The sequence below is a fragment of the Nuphar pumila genome, chromosome 10 (assembly GCF_984573655.1).
Source record: "Nuphar pumila chromosome 10, dmNupPumi1.hap1.1, whole genome shotgun sequence".
NCBI classification, from domain to species: domain Eukaryota; kingdom Viridiplantae; phylum Streptophyta; class Magnoliopsida; order Nymphaeales; family Nymphaeaceae; genus Nuphar; species Nuphar pumila.
The window spans coordinates 41,434,916-41,456,713 of NC_143258.1; positions in this window are offsets into that span (position 1 = coordinate 41,434,916).

Sequence of the window (21,798 nt, forward strand, 5' to 3'; positions counted from 1 at the left end):
CCTCTCCCACGAGATGAGAAGAAAGCAACTTGATTAACTTCATTTTGTTCTATAGATCTTTGATGCATCATAGTGATACATTTTTCTTGATTTAATAACAAATCATATAAATCAAGAATTGTGAGGGTTAGAGCAGTAGAACCTATGGTAACCGAAGTGACTACACTCTCATACTCGGATAGGAGCCTGTTAAGCGTGATCTGAACTAGATCTTTATCATTAGCAGGGTCCAGCAGTTGCTAATGTATCAGCTAGAAGCTTGATCTTGTCTAAGTATTCTACCATTGTAGACGACTCCTTATAGATGAAGTATAGTTCATTTTTCAGCATCATGATCCGCAGCGAAGACTGAGAACCATATGCCTTTTCGAGTATTATCCATGCTTCCCTGGCTGTTTGGACATGCATAATCTATCCTAAGATTGCTTTTGACATGGTAGCCTTGATCCAACTTAGAGCAAGTTGGTCTAAGTGGCACCACGATGAGAATTTAGGGTTGGCTTCTTACATGGCTGTCTTTCCTGCAATCATCTTAGGTGGAGGATTTGAAGACCCATCTACAAACCTTAACATATCTTGACTGAGCATTACAGACTCTAGTTGTGATCACCAAAGCAAGTAATTCTCTAAGTTTAGTTTCATCGAAACTAAACTCGCGACACAGCGTTCCATTGAGCGTTCAGATTTGTGGCAGCCATGGTAGCAGACTCGTGAGAGCTCGATGGCTATGATACCATGAAAGAAAAGCTTTGCACTTCAGAGACTTGACCGACTCTTTTGTACACCGAGAGTTGCGAGTTTATGTATTTATAACCAAAAGAAGCATAATACAGAATTGTGATAGGGTTTACATGAGAAAGTCTGTTAGCCTCATTTGGTAAAAAAAAATATGTTACAACGTTACATTACAAGATTCTGATAATAACAGAAAAAACAAATCTTCATCCAAACTTATCGTTATCTTTACAGCGTGTATTCTTATCAGGTTTAACCCCAATACTTTAAAGATGGCAGTGTCATCCCAAAGTTTTATGGAAACTTTAAGAAAAGATTTATTTCCATTTGAAGACCTGCCTGTTGCCTGATATTTGCTATGATCTTCATAAAAAGTCATTTTAACCTCACTTTGAAAAGGTTGTTTTGCTTGTTTTATCATGCAAAAGGGGCACTCTCGTAGATAAAAATATTAACAGTATGATTTGTGTGGCTGTGGTCTTGCAAAAATGGGTATAGTGGGCTGTAATAGAATATGGAAAGATAAATCATATAAGTGATTTCTATATATCAATTGTCCAGATGCGGACTCTATTTAGGCAGCTGTGAAAAGTTGGGTCATAAAATATTTTTTCAAGAAATATGGGACTCTTTTGGAATATCAGTCAAAAGGGAGACTCTAATTGATTTTTTTTCAAAAAATTAAAGAAATTTGTCTTGGCATCGCAATGCAAAAACAAACTCCAATAAAAAGTATTTAAAAACGTATGAGAATAACGAGGCATTTTTGAAAAATATAAACAATAGGTAACCATAGAGCATTTCGAGGCAATAAAGCTCAATTTAATTCAAGACGTAACAATATTAAAAAAAAGTTAATTTTTTTTTAAAAAGTAAAACCCAATTTTGGACCCAACAAGATGATCAGTCGTACTAAGACTATGGCGCATCTTGTGGTATATCCCAGCAAAGTGGTCATACAGCCTAGTCGTCGGAGGGTATGTAAGACATTATATTGTTTTTCATTACGTGAAGCTTGTCAATATCTAACTCGTGTAATGTCCAACATGCAGCAATACCCTATAGAAGTAACACCAAACGTTGAAACCTTCATTCCTCCCGACCAGATTTTCGGCAACAATAGTTTCAGTTTTACAAGTCTTTTGGTATGTAATCAATGTTGGACATTATACCCTACTCTCTCTCTATATATACTTAATTTTTTGTGCTGCATTTATTTTTCATACGTTTTGGAAAATAATCAGCTACAAGGTTATATGGAGAACAAGTACACAATAAACTGCTTCCTATGTTGGTGAAAAGTACAAGGGATTCAGCCTTTCAATGGGCACGAAGAATATGATTCATAATGAGAAACATGCCTTTGACTTGAGCTTGATTTCTTTTCTAGATGAATGCCATGATTAATTGCCAAAATATTATTGTCACATTAATTGATATGTGTTAACATGGGGTTTATCAGAAATTACACTCTAGGGTAATAGGCCTCTGTCAGGTACTCGGCTGCAAGGAAGGTGGAGGACGTTTGGCGTGAAGGCCGGATCCGGTGGAAGGTGGCTGGAGAGTTGAAGGGCTGCACTTCGATGTGGCTGAACCAGTTGAAGGATGCTTGAAAGGGGTGACACCGGCTGGAAAGGAGCTGCTGCTGAAGATGGTTGAAGGAGGTGAAGGTTGATTGCTGTGTAAGGGAGGCTGCAACTGGTGGTGGCAGAGGTGGTCACCTTGGCTAGAGAGCTGCAGTAATGGCTGGCGTGAGAAGGGGATGGCTAGAGTCTCTTAGCCATCCCAATGAGAGAGAGAACTTGAGAGGCTAAGGGAGAGAGAAGGAGAGCAAGAGGGCTGAGAGGGATAGGTAAGAAAAGATGGGTCTTATGGTGGCTGGAACAAAGAAAGGGGAAAGAAATAAAGGAGGGAAAGAAAGAAGGAAAGAAAGGGAAGAGAAGAAAAGAAAGAGGGAAGAAAAGGGAAAAGGAAAGAAAGAAGAGAAGAAGGGAAGGGAAGGAAGAAAGAGAGAAAGAAAAGGAAGTAGGGGGCTGGTCGACCAAGGGGGAGAGGAAAAGAAAGAAGAAGAAGGATGAAGAAAGAGAAAAAAAGAAAGGAAAGAAAGAAGAAGAAGAAAATGAAGAAGAAGAAAAAAAGAAAAGGAAAGAAAAGAAAGAAGAAGAAGGAAGGGAAAGGAAGAAAGATGAAGGGAGAGGGGGCTGGTCGACCACTCTTGTGGGTTCCACCTCTTCTCAAAAAAAAAAAATACAAAAAGAAAATAAAAGAAAACAAGAAAAGATACATTATTATATTTTTTTTTTGTTTTAAAAATAAAAATGCAGTTGTACATGAAGGAACCATCTCAGAGTGGGTTCACTTTCCAAATTTTAAACTCATTTTGAGGATCATAGGGGTAGAATAGTTTTTTTAGAAAGATTTCTGACGAAATGAGTTATTTTTGGCAGTTTTTGAAATAAGTTCAGAATTTGAAGGTCAATACCCCGTTGCGAAGCAAATCCAGTGTAGAATTTGAAAATTTGAGTTTGAAAGAAATCCAGATTGTTTTTCTTTGGAAAATATTTTCAAATTTAGAATCTTGGGGGTAAAAATGTCAATTTTGGAAACCCAGGCTTTGAAATTGATTTCTGAAAACTTTTAAAACTCAAACTGGATTGAAATTTATAAAACTGGAGTTCTGGACTTCGAAAATGAAATATGATGAAATGTTATGAAATGCCGAAAAATGATATGAAATAATGAGAAATGACATGAAATGCTATACGAAATGCTAACCCTGAATGAAGAAATTTGGATATTAGACCCCGATTAGTACTTATACCAGTTCAAAAAGTGCTAAAATTGATAAAATTTGCAAAATGGTTCAAGAAATGGTTTTCGGAATCTACCGGGCCAGAGTGACACTGAAAATTAAAGTTTGAGCTGAAATGAGCTAGGTTCTAGGGTTTTAGAACTCAAATAAACTAACAAGACACTGACTCAACTGAACTCCTTGACTGAATTATCGAGAAAAGCTACCGTTTTTAGAGAAATGGTATGAAATGGTCACTGGAGTGAAGTGAATTACGAAGCAAAGCTGGGATTGAGCTAGAATGAAAGTCAGTAATACTGATATGAACTAAAATTGAAGCTCAAACACTAGCTCAACTGACTGAACTCAGCTCAATTTCAGCTGAAAGAGCTGAAATGGGCTCCTGGACACTTGGAAGTGGTTTTGAACTGAAACTGGAGCACTTGAACTTCTGGTGAGCTCAAGCTAGACTCAGGGAAATATGACTGACTCAGAGACAATTGGCTTGAATTTAAGTGAGAAATGACCTCATTTCTGAAGAAATGATCCCATTTTGGCAGGAATGGTTAGAAATGAAAATGGTCTTCTCACTGTGAGCTTAGGTAAGCTTGAAAGGACTAATATTCTAACTGTTCTGAACTAATCAATGAGCTTGGTTGACTCCGACTGACTGGGGTCCGGGATGACCTAGGGGTAAAATGGTAATTTTCCTAATGAAAGTTGGTAAAATGGTAGTTTTCTAAAACAGACTCGGGGTTGGACTCCTACACTGACCTAACAGGGTTGGCACTGCACGAGGGGTGTGTTCGAGAATGGATGAGGAAAATTTGGGGTGTTTACAGATGTCTCTCTTTGCTACTAAGCCGATTTAGGGCCGAACTTAGTGGCAAAGAAAAACACACCAAATTTGGGCTATAAAAATGCCACAGTTAGAAGGATCTGACTGGTATGAAGAAATTAGCTCTGATGAAAATGATAGGTATGAAATAGAGAATAAAGAAGAAGAGATTTACTTTAAAGAAGTGAGATTCAGGTTTTTCCCTTAACCTGAATGGGACAAAAAATACCTCATGTAAAAATGAGGCTCAGGTTTGACCCTTAACCTGACTGGGAGATGAAATACCTCATCAGAATGAGCTTCAGGTTTAACCCTTAACCTGACCGGGAAATGAAATACCTCATAAAAATGAGGCTCAGGTTTAACCCTTAACCTGATCGGGAAGATAGAAAATGATGGGATTCTTGAAAGAAGAACCCATGATGGAACCTTCGGAATTCCGCACAATGAATCCGATAGGGGTTTTGCAAAAGGAGGAAATTGGGGTCCCTAAAGCTTGAAAAGGGGTTTGATTTTGGGCACCTCGTTGCTGAGACTAAATAACTTTTGAAAATGATGACCTTTTGCGAGAAAATGATTGGTGGTTTAACCTCAAGCCAAAATTGGACTGTCTATGGTGGGACAGTGGGGACATAGGGAAGTGTGCGAATCTGAGAGCCCAGACGCTCAAATTATACCAACAGAAGGGAAGGAATATTGAAAACTCCCATTATCAAGTCCTAAAAGGGATAACAAATGGTGTCAAGATGCGCCAAAGATGAACCTCAAGCTCTCTCTTCAAGCTAGGATAGCTAGAAAATATTGTCAAAATGTTGAAAATTGTTGTTGATTTAAAATAATTGAAAATGATGCACATTGGTGCGAAAATATTCTCTCTTTTCTACCTGAAGTATTACCTCCAACTGGGCTTAACTCCGTAGAATCTAGATTCGAATTCAAATTGCTTGCGATTGGCTTTCTTTTAAGGAAGCTATCAATTTTCTTGATATAAACAAAAAAGAAAAAATTCTTATTGTGAAAGCAATTGGTGAAAGAATATTGATAATAGAATTTCATAAAATTTAAAGAGGATTCTTGGCATATTTGGCAGTCTGATATCCTGAGATTCTTTTCTCATGATGATCTTTCTGCACTCTTTTTTTTTATGACAGAATTAGAGCTTTCTTGGGTTTTAGGGGAGTTTATTACATCATCTTTCATTTTGGAGATATCCTGACTTGTCTCTCTTCTTTTTTTTTTGGAAGGGTACATCACAAACTTCTTCATCTTAGAGATGCTCAGATCCTTCTTTCTCTCAGGGACTGACGGTATTGGTTCTTTGGTTGAAAATCTCTTGATGATAGCAGAAATTAAATATCTTTTAGGGTTTGTCGGGAGGCTCATCGTTGTCGCCTTCATCTTGACGGTGATCCAAACTTTCTCTGGAAGGATCCGTCACAAACTCTTTCATCTTAGAGATAATCCAAATCTTCTTTGGCCCCGGAGGTCTAACTCGCATAATTCATCTTCATCTTGACGACAATTGAGAGATTTCTTTTGCATATATTTAATTGCAGCTTAAACAATTGAGGAGATACGGAAATTGAATGAATTTTTCTGTATTACCCAGGATATTTCGACTGCCTTATTTTCCAAGAATGATCTTTAAAATTATGCCATTGACTGAGATCAATATCAATCACTTATGGCTTTGTGACAACATTAAATTTTCTTTGCTGGCCATATCGAGGATTTATTCTTCATCCTTTTGGTTGGCTAATAGAAAGATTTTGAATATTGAATCCTTCTTCGCAAAAGCTTTGTCCTTTCGGAAGTAATACTTAATGTATTCTGATGTAAAGTTTTCGTGCTATAAAGATTTTGAAATCAATAAATATTTAATGACAAATTGGCAAAATGTTCTTAAAATTCTTCGTGAAAGCGAGCATTTGAAGCGTGACTCAACGCATTCATGACAAAAAAAAAATTCTCATTTCCCCAAAGGAGAAGATTCAGAAATAAGAAATAGAAATTACTCCTCTCTTCCCTGAAGAGGAGGTGTTTGCAAAACAAACTTTCAAAGAGAAATTAAGCTTTCGTCAAAACTTCCTAACATCAGGCTTCTCTTATGGAAAGGGGCCGGTAATGGTGAGGTTGGTGAATTCATCATGAAGGAGCGAGTCCATCATACTCTCCCTGATAGGTATGGGACACAAGAATCTCGTGTGGGCTATTAATTTAGCTGTCATGCCTCTTTGCATGACCCGATTTCCATATTGTCGGATTTGTTAAGAGTTTATAGTGATTTGTCAGTGACAACTTGCGGTCCGTGGTTGGATTTGCTTAAACCGATAGATAGCGATTTGTGGCTTCTGCAGGAAGTCGATTTATGACATCACTGAATGGCGATTTGTGGTTATCGTTGAATAGCGATTTGTGGCATCGCAGCATAGTGATTTGCGGGTATTGTTGGAATGTCATGCCAAGCGGGTTGAGAAGGGTTGTTCCAGTAAGCTTTTTTGGGCCATTGATCAAGGTTGCGATTCATTTTATGATGTAAAAAAGCTTTCACCTGCGTTTTCCAGGTAAGTGGTTGCACAATGTTGGACTTGTGTAACGATAATAAAACGAAATCATTTTATGATCTGAGTTTTTTTGGTTGATTTAAACAAGTCCTTTATTTATTGAATTGCGATTTACATCCAATAAATAGAATGTGTCCCAACATAGCTATCAATCTACTTCCAAGATAGTTTCATGTTCACAAGCTACGAGTGCCCTTTTTTTTCTTTGTACTTGTGCGTATAAACATCTTGTAAAATAGATTATTATTTTATTTATCGTAAATTGCGCTTTAGAAGTCTTTTGGTATATAATCAATGTTGGGTGGAGGTTTGCATTTCCTGTGAAACTTGTAGTATGTGTCTTATATTTTCTATTTCAATGTTGAAAGTAGATTGGCAGCTATGTTGGGACACATTCTATTTATTGGATGTAAATCGCAATTCAATAAATAAAGAACTTGTTTAAATCAACCAAAAAAAACTCAGATCATAAAATGATTTCATTTTATTATCGTTACACAAGTCCAACATTGTGCAACCACTTACCTGGAAAACACAGGTGAAAGCTTACTCAGATCATAAAATGAATCGCAACCTTGATCAATGGCTCAAAAAAGCTTACTTGAACAACCCTTCTCAGCCTGCTTAAATTGACATTCGAAGGACAAACGCAAATCACTATGCTGCGATGTCACAAATCGCTATTCAACGATAACCACAAATCACCATTCAGTGATGCCATGAATCGACTTTTTGCAGAAGCCACAAATCGCTGTCCGACTCACAACACAAACTATCCAGCGATGGGTGTGCCATCCTTCTACCGGTGGCTTGTTGACAAGTATCAAAAGATAGTTGGGGCTGTTAAAGAGGAGAGGACAACAAATGATGAAAATGGAGTTGAGTTCATAGACACAGACAAACCACTACTACAAATCGTCATTCAACTGATGATTACGACTACAAATCGTTGTCCAGCGAATAGGAAGGACAACCTCAACATGATCAGGCGGCGCGCTTGGAATTCTGCTGCGGAATTGAATAAGGAGGGAAACCAGTCACAAACAACTTTGAATGTAACACCATAATTGTTTTTCAGTGTAATCCATCACTTATAAGACCGAATGCTTTTAAGATTGCTAGAGTGTAAGAATCAATATATGCAAATCGGTCCACCAATGGTGTTAGGACTGTTTTGCTGTAAGCTTGCATTCAAGGATTGTTTACTTAATTTTTCACTAGACAAAAGGGTCTCCGTAATTATTAACATTATCCCAGTAAGGTAGGCCTTCTTGAAATCCAATGGACTATGGCAATTATTCCTCTTTTCCTTCCTCTTCTTCTTCGTCTGTATTGATCGAGGTCATAAGACCACCTCATCCAATCGATGTACTACTTACACGCCTCGCATGTTCCACAGTACTCTACGAGTAAAGGCAAATAGGTCCTCAATAGGCTGGCCTAGTAAGAAACAAAACGTTTGTTGATTACAAATCGCAATACACATATGCGTTGTGTACGAACAACAAATGATGTATCGTAAGTTTTTTTATTAATCGTACATTATTCATTTATCACAATGGTTGAGCAGTAGATCTTTTGGCTCATAGATAGTCGCACAAGCACTGGACGGTGTGATTATCTTCTACTTCGTGAACCAGCAATAGTCAAACCGACGGTACCTTTATAAACCTGGAGTTCCTCCCTCGAACATGTGAGACAAAGGAAGACAGCTACACGACCAACAATGGCGAATCAGTACACTATTGTCTACACATCGTCTCCGTTTTCATCAAAATCCATCTCTTTCATGCCGTATTTGCGCTTTGTGTTGTGTACTCTATAATGTAATTTCAATACCGTTCATTGCAATGTCCTTGTTCATTTCAGTAGAACATCCACCGACGAAGTTGGGCGAGAATTTAGTCAATCACTCCTGCAGGACATCAAAAGAATGCACAATGAATTCACACAGTGCAACATGATCAGTAATTTTGTTCGTATGAAAGTAGTAGGAGTTGTCTATATACGTAAGCCATGTGTACGTACGTTAACAACAACATATTTGCTGCAAACAGACTATATCCGATTTCGTCAGCTATATTAAAAGCAACGCCCCAAGCAAGACTATAAGCATCGTCAGCCCATATTTCATGGTATATCAGTTGTATTTTATGTTGCTTTTGGTTATTGATTTAGTCCAGTTGATTCGTATGTTAACATTGCTATTAATAAGGTTTTAGTTTGTAGACTATCTTACGTCGTTTGCCATACTCCAGTGGATTTAAAGATGGCCTACCTTATTGGGTTAACGGTAATCATTGCGGAGACCTTTTGTCTAATGAAAAAGTAAGTAAACACCCCTAGAGTGCAAGGTCACAACATAACACTGCTAACAACATTTTTTACGATCCATTTGCAGATATTGATTCCTACACTCTGGCATGCTGAAAAGCATTGGGTCTTATAAGTGATGGATTTACACGAAAAACAATTATGGTGTTACAATTCGTTGGAAGTTGACAGTGGTTTACGGCTTGACATTTCCCATCTCGTAAGATTCCATCTATATGAGTATCGTGTCGTGTACTAGGGTCATGAATTTACTTTTGGCCGCATTATTCTCAGATCGGTTTCGTCAAAGCCATTTTGGGAATCGACGTTAGCGAGTGGGTCTATCGCACGACATACCATGCTCCTTTACAAAATAATGGTGTTGATTGCGGCGTATTTGTAATGAAGTACATTGAAGCGATATACAATGGTGCAGATTCCTGTTTCGACGCTGTATGTCATTTCTTGGCCTCTGTTATTAGTGATTAAATGCATGTCTATTGGTTCCACATTAAAATTTGTTTTTGCAGGTTGATATACCTGGATTCCGCAAAGAACTCTGCCAAAAATTGACGTCCTTTCTAATTGTGGAGGCAAAACTAATCGAGTCGCCACGAGGATCTAAAAGGCAACGACCAGCGGTGCCCAACCCGCATGATTGACAGTCGCATAATCAGATTGTGATGTATGCAATGAACAAAGCCTTCTAATGTTCGAAATGATAATAGTCAACATCGTTATGAAATGTTTGATGTTTAAACATCGCCTTATTGCTGACACGCAGAGAATGAAAATCACAGAAGAGATTCGAGATGAATGTGATGAACAAGAGCCATTAATGTCGCTTTCGTAATTACAAATAGTACACAGTGATAAGACAGGTTTGCTGTTGAGAAATGGTGGTCTAACGTCAGCTTCACTACTACTACCATGAAATCTTGTGTAAGAATTTGATTTTTTTTTTAATTTTAAACGACTTTTCCTTTAATTATGATATTGCATACATATGAAAAGAGTCTACACGGATACCACAACTGCATCGAAGCCACCTATACACTCGATTTAAGAACAAGTCATTTTTGCAAGAATTCTATGTTTGTTGATTCCTTATTCGCGAAGCAAAGTGGAACACATCCTTAACCTATGTGAAGTGTCATTCAAATTTTAATGAAACGTCCTATCACCCTCTGTCAGTTTTCAAACATTACGTGCCTTTGTGGACCACAAATTGCGAAAATCCATTTCCGCTCTTTTCGTTCACATAATGCGAGCTATACAACGATTTCGGAACAACAACAAAATATCTTTCGCTGTACAATATTTTTAATTACCGAAGATCAACATTACTAGCATCGGTTAAGCGCATACAACACAAAACTATTTCTTGATATAATTTAGTTTTCGTAGATGAAGCAATACAACGATTTACAAGAGTGTTTTATAATGTTCAAATTATATTTCAACGGAGACAGATTTACAAAATTTATAGTCTTACAAAATTTGCCTACCGGAAGTCCTCCTACATATCTCCAGTCTGACTCTATCTTTCCGTGTCTGTCTCTTCGATTGTGTTGATACCAGAAACGAGACAATTTAGATACCGGCGAGATGAACCCCCGTCACCGGAACGACCGCTCCTCTGAAACCTCCTCCTAGCGAGGGAGAGGAAGAGGACGCGGTGGAGCTCCTGCTGGCCACCCTCATCGCGCCAACCGCGTCCCTCGCCACCGCTGACGACCGTAAATTAAATGTCCGCGACTGCATCGCCGACAGCTCCATGTCAGCCAACTCTGCCTCTGCCGACCGCTACTCACCATGTTGCGACTGCACCGCCGGAGTTGGGTGAGAACGGTGATGGCAGAGATCGTTAGGTTGTACAGACAGAGCAATCGATAGGTTTCACATTACATATTTTGTCTCCTGTTCTTTTTAAACAAAAATCTAATCCTCACCAAGATTTTGGGCATCATTCTCTTCATTTTCTTGATCTGTCCCTTCCTCTATGCCTTCATCAGCTCCTCTACGCTGATCATCTCTAGCATCCTATAAAAGAGAACCAAAATGTTAGTATTTATAAACAAAACATAATGAAAAAAATTATATGCAATCCACCTAATATAATGCAACAAAGTAAATGGCTAAATGACACATAAACTAGTAATAAACTGAAAGACATTAACAAAATTATAAGAAAAAATTTATAGCAATTCAATCATGCATACTTGACGGGCACCTAAGCTCATATTGAATGCAGATGAAGTTCCCCTGTCCTGAAAAAAGTTGCACAACTCATTACGGACAAGGTTGAGAATGTCATCATTTAAAAAGTGTTGCATTTTGTCCTCAAGACGCTGACAAGCACCATCTTAAGACATAGCAGGGTCAATAGGACATTAGGAGTTGATGCTGGCAGAAGAACTCTGTGAGCTCGGGCTGCAGGAGGCAACGACTGGTGTGATGTTCATGTTACTCCCAAACCCGAACACATGACCCTTTTTGGGTTCACCTGTAGCAGTCACCCATGCTGCAGGATCAAAAGACGGATGCTGAGTAGAGACATCGCCATATTGCTGTATCATTTGCTGCTTGTATGACTCCTACAAAGTAATAATTAGAATATAAATTAAAAATTAAGAATTATAATGTTTATGACAACATAATTCGAAGTGACTTGTATATTACAATGTTTATTAATACAATAAATACATATTGTTGTCACTCTCAACTTCTCTTATACAAAATCTCCCGTGCTCTTACGTTTATGTGTTTTAACAAACACATCCTTGTAAGGCACAATGCTTCCTTTTTTTGCTTCCTGCAATATGACATGATATAAAAAATTGATTAATAAGTATGCAAAAATACTTACGAATTTGACGATATATATATATATATATATATATATATATATATATATATATATATATATATATATATATATATATATATATATATATATATATATATTGATGACTTACCATTTTCTTCTGGTGGCTGCCAAAAGTCCTAGATCCACCTATATGTAGATATGCATTGGACATCGCTGCTCGGTTTTGTGCAGCCTTTGCTGAACGATTTCAAAAATTATTGCTCGCCCACTTGTCGCACATGCCCCTCCCAATAATCTCTCCTGACAGTAGTCGGCCCATGGCCTTTCCACTGCAGTAGATCATCTATCCCACCAGCTGCTTTTTTTGCTGCAGTCTTCATATTGTGCAACATGTTGACAAATCGATTGGCAGCCACCTTCTGTCACACTATCCTCGCATCCTTCTCCTCGTTTGCACTCGGGAAGCGATGGGAGGCCCACAAATACTTTCAGAATGTTAGCACACATAAATATAAAATATTGCTTGTTATTATAAATGATTGCATACCATGAATGAGGAAGTTAAGTTGTCCAACACCTCTCTCGGGTACTCTTTTCATTACGCTACCGGTCTTGGAAGATGATGCAATAATGACTTCGTAATTCTTCGTATTACTTCTTGTTGCTCGAACCTCGCACTGTACATGAAAAGATACACATTAACAATCGACTGTCAATATACATTTTTTATAAGTTAAATATTGATCAAGTGACAATGAAATACTTACGGTTGACCATCAATATACACTATTTGAATTACTTGTTGTGGGTCACACTGAGAAGACCCTGCATCCGGTGTAAATGGAACATGTATAGGCGAAACAACACCTACAGAACAATGAGTTAGAAATTCACATAATGTACATTTCAACTAATCAAATATACAATTATTTAAATGATATACCTATCGAATAAAACTATGAAGATGAAGGCTCAGACTGGATACCACTAGGTGCTCGACGAGTGTGTCCTCCATGAACCATATTCTAACAAATAAAAATATACAAGCAATACATTCAAACATTGCAATACATTTCAATATATTCAAATCAATACAATACATTTCAATACATTCAAATCATTCTAATCATTCAGATCAAATTGAAAAAAACTTCATGCAAGACATTCAAATATTGCAATACATTCAAATAATTCTAACACGTTACATGTTCATTCAATTCATAACTCTATACCTATCGAACATACATAATTAATTCTTAAAATATCTGAGACATACAATATATTCAAACATTACAATACATTTTAATACACTTAAATCATTCTAATCATTCAGACCAAATTGAAAAAAACTTCATGCAAGGCATTCAAATATTGTAATACATTTCAATATATTCAAATCAATACAATATAATTCAATACATTCAAATCATTCTAATCATTCAGATCAAATTGAAAAAAACTTCATGCAAGACATTCAAACATTGCAGTACATTTCAATATATTCAAATCAATACAATACATTTCAATACATTCAAATCATTCAAATCATTCAAATCATTCAAATCATTTAGATCAAATTAAAAAAAACTTTATGCAAGACATTCAAATATTGTAATACATTTCAATATATTCAAATCAATACAATACATTTCAATACATTCAAATCATTCTAATCATTCAGATCAAATTGAAAAAAACTCCATGCAAGACATTCAAACATTGCAATACATTTCAATATATTCAAATCAATACAATATATTTCAATGCATTCTAATCATTCAGATCATTTAGATCAAATTAAAAAAAACTTTATGCAAGACATTCAAATATTGTAATACATTTCAATATATTCAAATCAATACAATACATTTCAATACATTCAAATCATTCTAATCATTCAGATCAAATTGAAAAAAACTTCATGCAAGACATTCAAACATTGCAATACATTTCAATATATTCAAATCAATATAATACATTTCAATACATTCAAATCATTCTAATCATTCAGATCAAATTGAAAAAAACTTCATGCAAGACATTTTAAACATTGCAATACATTTCAATATATTCAAATCAATATGATACAATCATTGCTAGTTGTATTTCACTAGCTCATGAATGATTCATCATCACTTGTCTGACTTTCATACTCTTCTTCTTCCTCTTCCTCCTCCTCGTCGTCATCATCTTCTTTTTCTTCATTTAGCACCCATCCACTTCGTATATCATTTGGATCACATTTTTCTATGCATGTGCCATCAACCAATAGATATATGACATGCATACCATATACGATATCGTGACCATTAGAGAAATCATACATATCATCTGATTGATAGTATTTACCCTCTTCAACAATTTTGTCTTCCTGTAACTGATCATACTTGGGGTATAGTTTAGACTTCACCTTACAAACTGACCATCATTCATTTCTATCTGACTTTCTTGTACTCGGATATAAAGTATAGTACACTTGTTGAGCTTGCGAGGCTAATATAAATGGTTCATATGTTCCAATCCTTGACTTACCATTCACCTCTACAATGCCTGAGACTTTGTCGATTCTTGTTGTTGTGGGATCAAATCATTGACACTTGAATAAAGTTAAGTTATTATTTGTGCCTAAGTAAGTCAACTCCATTATTTCTTCTATAACACCATAGTAGTCATGTTCATTTTCACTATAGTTGCTACCCTTGACGCACACGTCATTGTTCATCGTTGACTTGTTGACACCGTAGTCTTTTGTATAGAATCGATAACCATTTACGATGTACCCATTGTAACACTGCACAACTTTGGACGGACCATTTTGTAAATCACATATTTCTTTATCTTTAACATCACTATAGCAGACCTACAAGCACAAACAAGGACTATGATCATGACAAATTAAGTATCTTATTGTTGTATAAAGGAAAAATATATATATAATTGTCCTTACCAACTCTTTCAACCATGCCACAAATTTATTTTCACGTTCTTTCTGTACTTTTGGATCAGTGAGTTGTGGAAGTTTTCTTCGCAACTTCAGATTAAATCGTCTACACTTAACATAAACTTATTTTACCGAACCATGTATACATGTATAGAACTTAATGTTACGTATTAAGTATACTTACTCAATGTATGGGTCGATTGCTGAGCAATTAAAAAGGATATATATTTGTGTTGCGTCTTGCTCTCGATATTCCAAGAGTCTTGACTGACAACTGCCAAATGCATGTCCAAGTGGTTGAAATATAGACAATTTGTCAGTTACAGTTAATTATTTTCCATCATCATTACGAGGTGGGCATGTGTAATGTGTTGGAATGTGAGGTTCAAAGTACATAGATGAGAAATTTGAAATCTCTTCCAAGGTGTACACCTCACAAATAGAGCCCTCTACTTTTGCTTTATTCCAAACCTTTTTTTTGAGGTCAAATATGCATCTATCAATAATATACATCTCGGATTACAATAAATTTCTCAATAGTATTGAATTTTTTTTAATAAACATATACCTTTCAAATGGGTACATCCACTAATATTGCACAGGTCCACCAACCCTAAGTTCATATGGCAAATGTATGACCACATGTTCCATAACATCAAAAAATGCTAGTGGAAATATCTTCTCTAGCTGACAAATAATAGTTACGACAGATTCCTAGAGATTCTTTACCTGAGATACTACAACTTCTGTTGCGCACAATGTTCTAAAAAATCTACTCAACTTAAACAATACTCCCCATATAGGTTTGTCTAACATATCATGGAATGCTAAGGGTATCAACCGTTGCATAATGACATGACAATCATGGCTCTTCAACCCATATAAATGTCCCTCATCTATTTTTACAGCCCGCGCAATGTCAGAAATGTAGCCGTCTAGAAATCTCAATTGTCGCAACCATTAACATACCAGCTTTACTTGATCTGGACCAAGTACATGCCTTGCCTTTGGTTTCAGTACTTTGCCATTATACTCTTTGAGTTCCAATTCTGGTCTTTTACATACCACTTTTAAATCCATATGTGCCTTTGAATTATCCTTCGTTTTCTCTTTCACGTTCATTACTGTATTGAACACATTATCGAACACATTTTTCTTCACATGCATGACATCCAAATTATGTCGTATCAATAAGGTTGGCCAATATGGTAGTTCCCAAAATATAGATTTTTTTGTTCAATTGTGATTCTTCCCAAATCCAATAATGGGCGTTTCCCTACGGGCATCTGTCAGTCTACATGGAAAGTATTGCAATCTTCTTAAAATCTCTATGTCAGACAACCTTGTTGGTGGACCTTCCATTTCAGTTGTGCCTACTTGAAACATATTCTTTTGTCATCAGAATGGATGATCACTAGGTAGAAATCGATGGTGACAATCAAATCAGCATGACTTCCTTCCATGTGTCAATCTAAACGATTTTGTATCCTCCATGCAGTATGGATATATTAACCTCCCATGTGTACTCCAACCAGATAACATACCATATGCAGGAAAGTCACTGATTATCCATAGAACAACAGTCTTCATATTGAAGTTTTGTTTTTTGTGGGCATTGTACGTGAGAACACCGTCATTCCATAGTATTTTCAGTTCATCAATCAATTGCCTCAAATAGGCATCAAGATTTTGGCCGAGAGACGTCAGACCAGGGATCAATAGAGACAAGAAAAGATTTTGACGATTCATACACAAACTTGAAGGAAACTTGTATGGGGTGACAAATACCGTCCAACACGAGTATGGGGTTGATCTACCTCCAAATGGATTAAATTCATCTGTACATAAACCTCGCCTAACATTTCTCACTTCCAAAGCAAAGTTCTGATGAGTATGATCAAAGTGCCTCCAAGCTTCTGCATCAATAGGATGTGTGATATTGTCTTCATCATGTCAAACTTTATTTGCATGTCATATCATTTGTTTAGTTGTCCTCGAAGACATAAAAACATTGCAATCTAGGGATGAGAGGAAAATAGCTGAGTGACTTATATGATACTTTTTTTGACCTTGTGCTATTATTTCTCTTTGTCTTTGGCTTGAACTGAGGATGTCCATATGATGGACATGATCTGTTTTTTTCTTGATCTTTAAAATACAACATGCAGTGATTGGGACAAGCATCTATCTTTTGATATCCCATACCTAGAGCATTGACCATAACCTTTGCACGGTAGAGATTTTATGGTAATTTTTCATCTTTGGACAACATACTCTTCACAATAGAGCATAAACGGTCAAAACATGATTGACTCAAATTAAACTCGCACTTCAAATTCAGTAGTTGAAGAACTACAGACAGGATAGTGTGACTCTCACAACCATTCCACAGTGATTTATCAGCATCTTTAAGTAAGTCATATAATGTACTAGCTGCATTGTTTGTTGCTTCTTCCACTACCCCAGTTGGTGCATCACTATGTCTCACAGTAGAACCCATTTTCGGTCCTGTGGCATTAAATATCAGGTCCACATATGAATTATTGTGCACCACATCCACCCTTGCATCATATTTATTCTAAAATTCTTCACCATGAAGCATTTAATTTTGATAACCACTAACAAAACCCTTCCTGTATAGGTGATGTCTAACGCCATGAGGTTCTATAAATTGATTGTTCTTATATATCGTGCAGAGGCATCAGATCCGACCGGTGGGATCCATTGTACTGATACTTGTCGTTGTGAATTCAATAAAACTGTCTACACCATCCATATATTCATGTGACACCTTATTATCAACTATCCTATGATACATCTGTTCACGGTTTGCAGTCATTTTGTCCTATAATATTACAGATATTATCATCACCAGTTAAAAGAAAATCTTATTAATGCTATGATGAAACAAATATCTAATTTATCTATTAATTCTTATTTGGTGATTATTTGTGAGCAATTTTTTGTTTAAACTTTCATGTGCAATATACCATCACATCATATTTATACACATCACGAGGATATTTACAAATTTAAAATCAAATTACATAGAACGATACATTCATTTGAACAAAAAATTTATGATACAATTTTACATGAAAGGTATAATCAAATGGGAAATAACTTCATGCAAGCATGGATACAGACACATCAAACATTACAAAACATTCAAATCATTCATATCAAAACAATATCAAACATGTACATGCAGCAGACACACTCCAATATACCACTAACTACTACCATGCCTACCATGAATTCCGTACTTCAAAAATAAGAACACTTCTATTTTCATATATTAAAATCATGCTCAGCATGATCTCCAAACTCCATCAAAGCAGTCCTAGATATCAACAACTAAGTGAGTGTGTGAAGAGTAAACTGTTGCATCCAATAAATTAAATAACATATGATGCGCTTGCATAACTTACTCACCACGGGTATTTACCCAATTTGCATTGTTTTTGTCACTTACTTACTACAAGTGGCGGGGCACAAGCGGGATCCGTTGAGAAATCTGCAAGAGACACTATGTTAAAATGAAGCCACTCTCTGTCGAAAAGAAAAAAATCAGCAAATAAGACACCCGCTACCCCATGTCGGAAAACACAAGGCAGGGGGGCACCACCTGCTAGAAAAAAAGCTATGGAAGGGGTGCCACCCCCTGCAAGAGAAATCAAGCAAAACAGGAGGGTCACCCCCCTTCCGAAGAAACAGTAAGGCAGGGGGGCACCCACTGCCGAAAAAAGAAAAACCAGTCAACAAGGCAAAGGGGGCTACCCCTTTCGGAAAACATAAGGCAAGGGGCCACCCCCTGCCAGAAATCTAGCAAGGCAAAGGAGCGACCACCTGCCAAAGAAGAAGCAAGGCAGGGGGTGCCACCCCTTGCCAAAAAACAAGTAAGGCAGAGGGTGCCCCCTGCCAGAAAACAAGCCAGACAGAGGTGTGCCACCCCCTGCCGGAGAAACTGTAAGGCAGGGGGGCACCCCCTGCTGAAAACAAAATGAGGCACGGAGGGTGACCCCCTACCAAAGAAAAAGCAAGGCAGGGGGTGCCACCCCTTGCCGGAAAACAAGTAAGGCAGGGGTTGCCCCCTTGCCAAAAAACAAGCCAGGCTAGAGGGTGCCACCCCCTGTCGGAGAAATCAAGCAAAGCAAAGGGGGCACCCCCTGCCGGAGAAACAGTAAGGCAAGGGGAGAACCCCCTGCCAGAAAAAAAAAGAGGTAGGGGGGGCGACCCCATGCCAAAGAAGAAGCAAGGCAGGGGGGCACCCTGTGCCGGAAAACAAGTAAGGCAGGGGGTGGCCCCATGCCAGAAAACAAGCCATGCAAGAGGGTGCCACCCCCTGCAGAAGAAATCAAGCAAAGCAGAGGGGGCACCCCCTGCCAGAAAAAAAAAGAGGCAGGGGGGGCGACCCCATGCTAAAGAAGAAGCAAGGCAGGGGGCACCCCCTGCCGAAAAACAATTAAGACAGGGGGGCCACCCCCTTGCCAGAAAACAAGCGAGGCAGGGGGTTGCCAGCCTCTATTGGAGAAATCAAACAACGCAGAGGGCCACCCCCCTGCCGAAAAAAAAGTAAGGCAAGGAGGGCGCCCCCTGCCATAGAAAAAGCAAGGCAGGGGGAGGCACTCCCTGCCGGAAAACAAGGCAGGGGGCCACCCCCCTGCAAGAAAACAAGCGAGGCATGGGGTGCCACCCCCTGCTAGAGAAATCAAACAACGCAGGGGGCCACCCCTTTGCCGGCGATCCTGAAAGAAAGGGGGAAAAGGTGATAGGGGGTCGCAGGGTTTATCTGGGAGACGCTGGGAAAGATAGCGGTGATAGGGATGGCACGAAAGATCATGACTGAGACGTCGCTGGTGTGTCGACGACAGCGTCAGTGGATCTGCTCATATGATTCTGCCGGTGGTGCCTGCTGAGAAGGGCGACGAAGGTTGGCGAAGGGGGAGCGTCGGGCGATGGCCGTGGGTCGATGGTCGAGAGGGTGACGGACAACGGATCGGGGGGCGACGGGCGGTGGGCCAGGGAGCGTCGGGCGGTGGAGAAGAATTGCGTCGGGTGGCAGAGACGAAACATGTAAGAGAAAGAAAGGGTTCTGATTAGAGATTTACGAGAAAATTATTGACGGATTAGCGACGGTCAAATGTCGTCGCTAGGTTGTTGCTTATTTGGCGATGACCTAGCGACAAAAAGGTTCTGTCGCTGAGCTGTCGCTGAGCCGTCGCTAAGGTGCAACGGATATTGCGACGGAAAGCATTCCATCGATTATTCGTCACTAATGAGTGATGGATTAGTGACAGATTGGTTTCTGTCGCTAATTTTGTAAAGGTTAACGACAAATATCTTTCTCTCGCTAATCCGTCGTTAATTTGCAATAGATTATTTTCGTCACAAATTGTCGTCGCTAATTAGCATTTTTCTTGTAGTGTTATAATTTGTATTTTTTTTGAGTTTTTGGTATTTGCGATCGCACACGAAGGGTTCATTGTATTGCTTGGGTAGCGGTCTTTGCGGACTTCGAAAGCCTTCGGTCTTTTGGGTATGAATTATATGTTCTTCACATTATTAAGGTAAGATACCTTAACTGAACTTATAAAGAGCATGTTTAGGTACTAATTGTGTAAGCATGATGTTGTTGCACCGAATATCTAAATGTTTTGCAAATATAAGTTATGCTCTCACACTTTACTTAGTTGTGGATATCTAGGACTCTTGTGCTTGTAGTTCGGAGATCATGCTTGTCATGATTGTAGTTAGTGGAATATGGAGTGTATTTTCTACAAGTACACCTGTGTGTGGGTTTGAATGCTCATGCACTTATGAATGTATAATATGTATGCAATGTATGCCATCATACTTTGGTTTGTGCATACTATGTTTCTTTTTGTGTTTATATGAATTTGATATATGGTTTACATATAACTACTATGAATGTATGTAAGTTGTGCTTGATGCATACTATGAATGTTATAAATTGTTTTGAACTTGTATGTCTTATTGGCTTGAGAAATATATGAGTATAATGTACACTGGAATGTTCAATGAGATTTTGACCTACACTTATATAATTATAACTAAGGTGATATATTGATTCATGTGGTAAAAAATGTACCTGACTTTTATCGTGTGTGCAAATCTCAAACTATATAGGAGTTATGTATGTTGAGGTTTAATTACTTCATATTATGAAATGTGTATGTTTACGTATGCATGCATACAATTTATATTTTGTTTATGCATGCTTCGAGGTTCAATTTATGAAATACAACATTTCTTGTGGTGATGATATGATGTGTAGGATAATATGCTTATGTATGATATGATTTAAATGCCATGTGATATAAAATTATGAAGGCATGCGATAAATGTTTAAGTTCAATAGTGAACTATGGTTCATGGAACCTTATTGGTTAAATGTGTAATTTTATAATTTATGTGTCATATGAAGTGATGTATGATGTGATGCATATTGATTGTATACATGCTTGTGCCATGTTGGTCGCTATCGACCTTGAGAGTGGTCAATTGTATTGATGTATGTATCACAATAGTTTTCATTGGATATGGTACTCGTTGATGAACTGTTTCCAAAGGATTCTCTGTGAAGATGTGCATGACCAAATCAGGTAATCTAGCTAGAGCGGTAAGTCTTTCTGAGGAAATGCATTGTCCAAGAGCGGGTAGCCCGCGAAGGTGGTATATTCATGTGAGGAAGTCATTATCCAAGACCAGGCAGACCATCTGTCTAGGGCGGTAACTCCTTGGTTGGTTGTACATTTCTCAGAC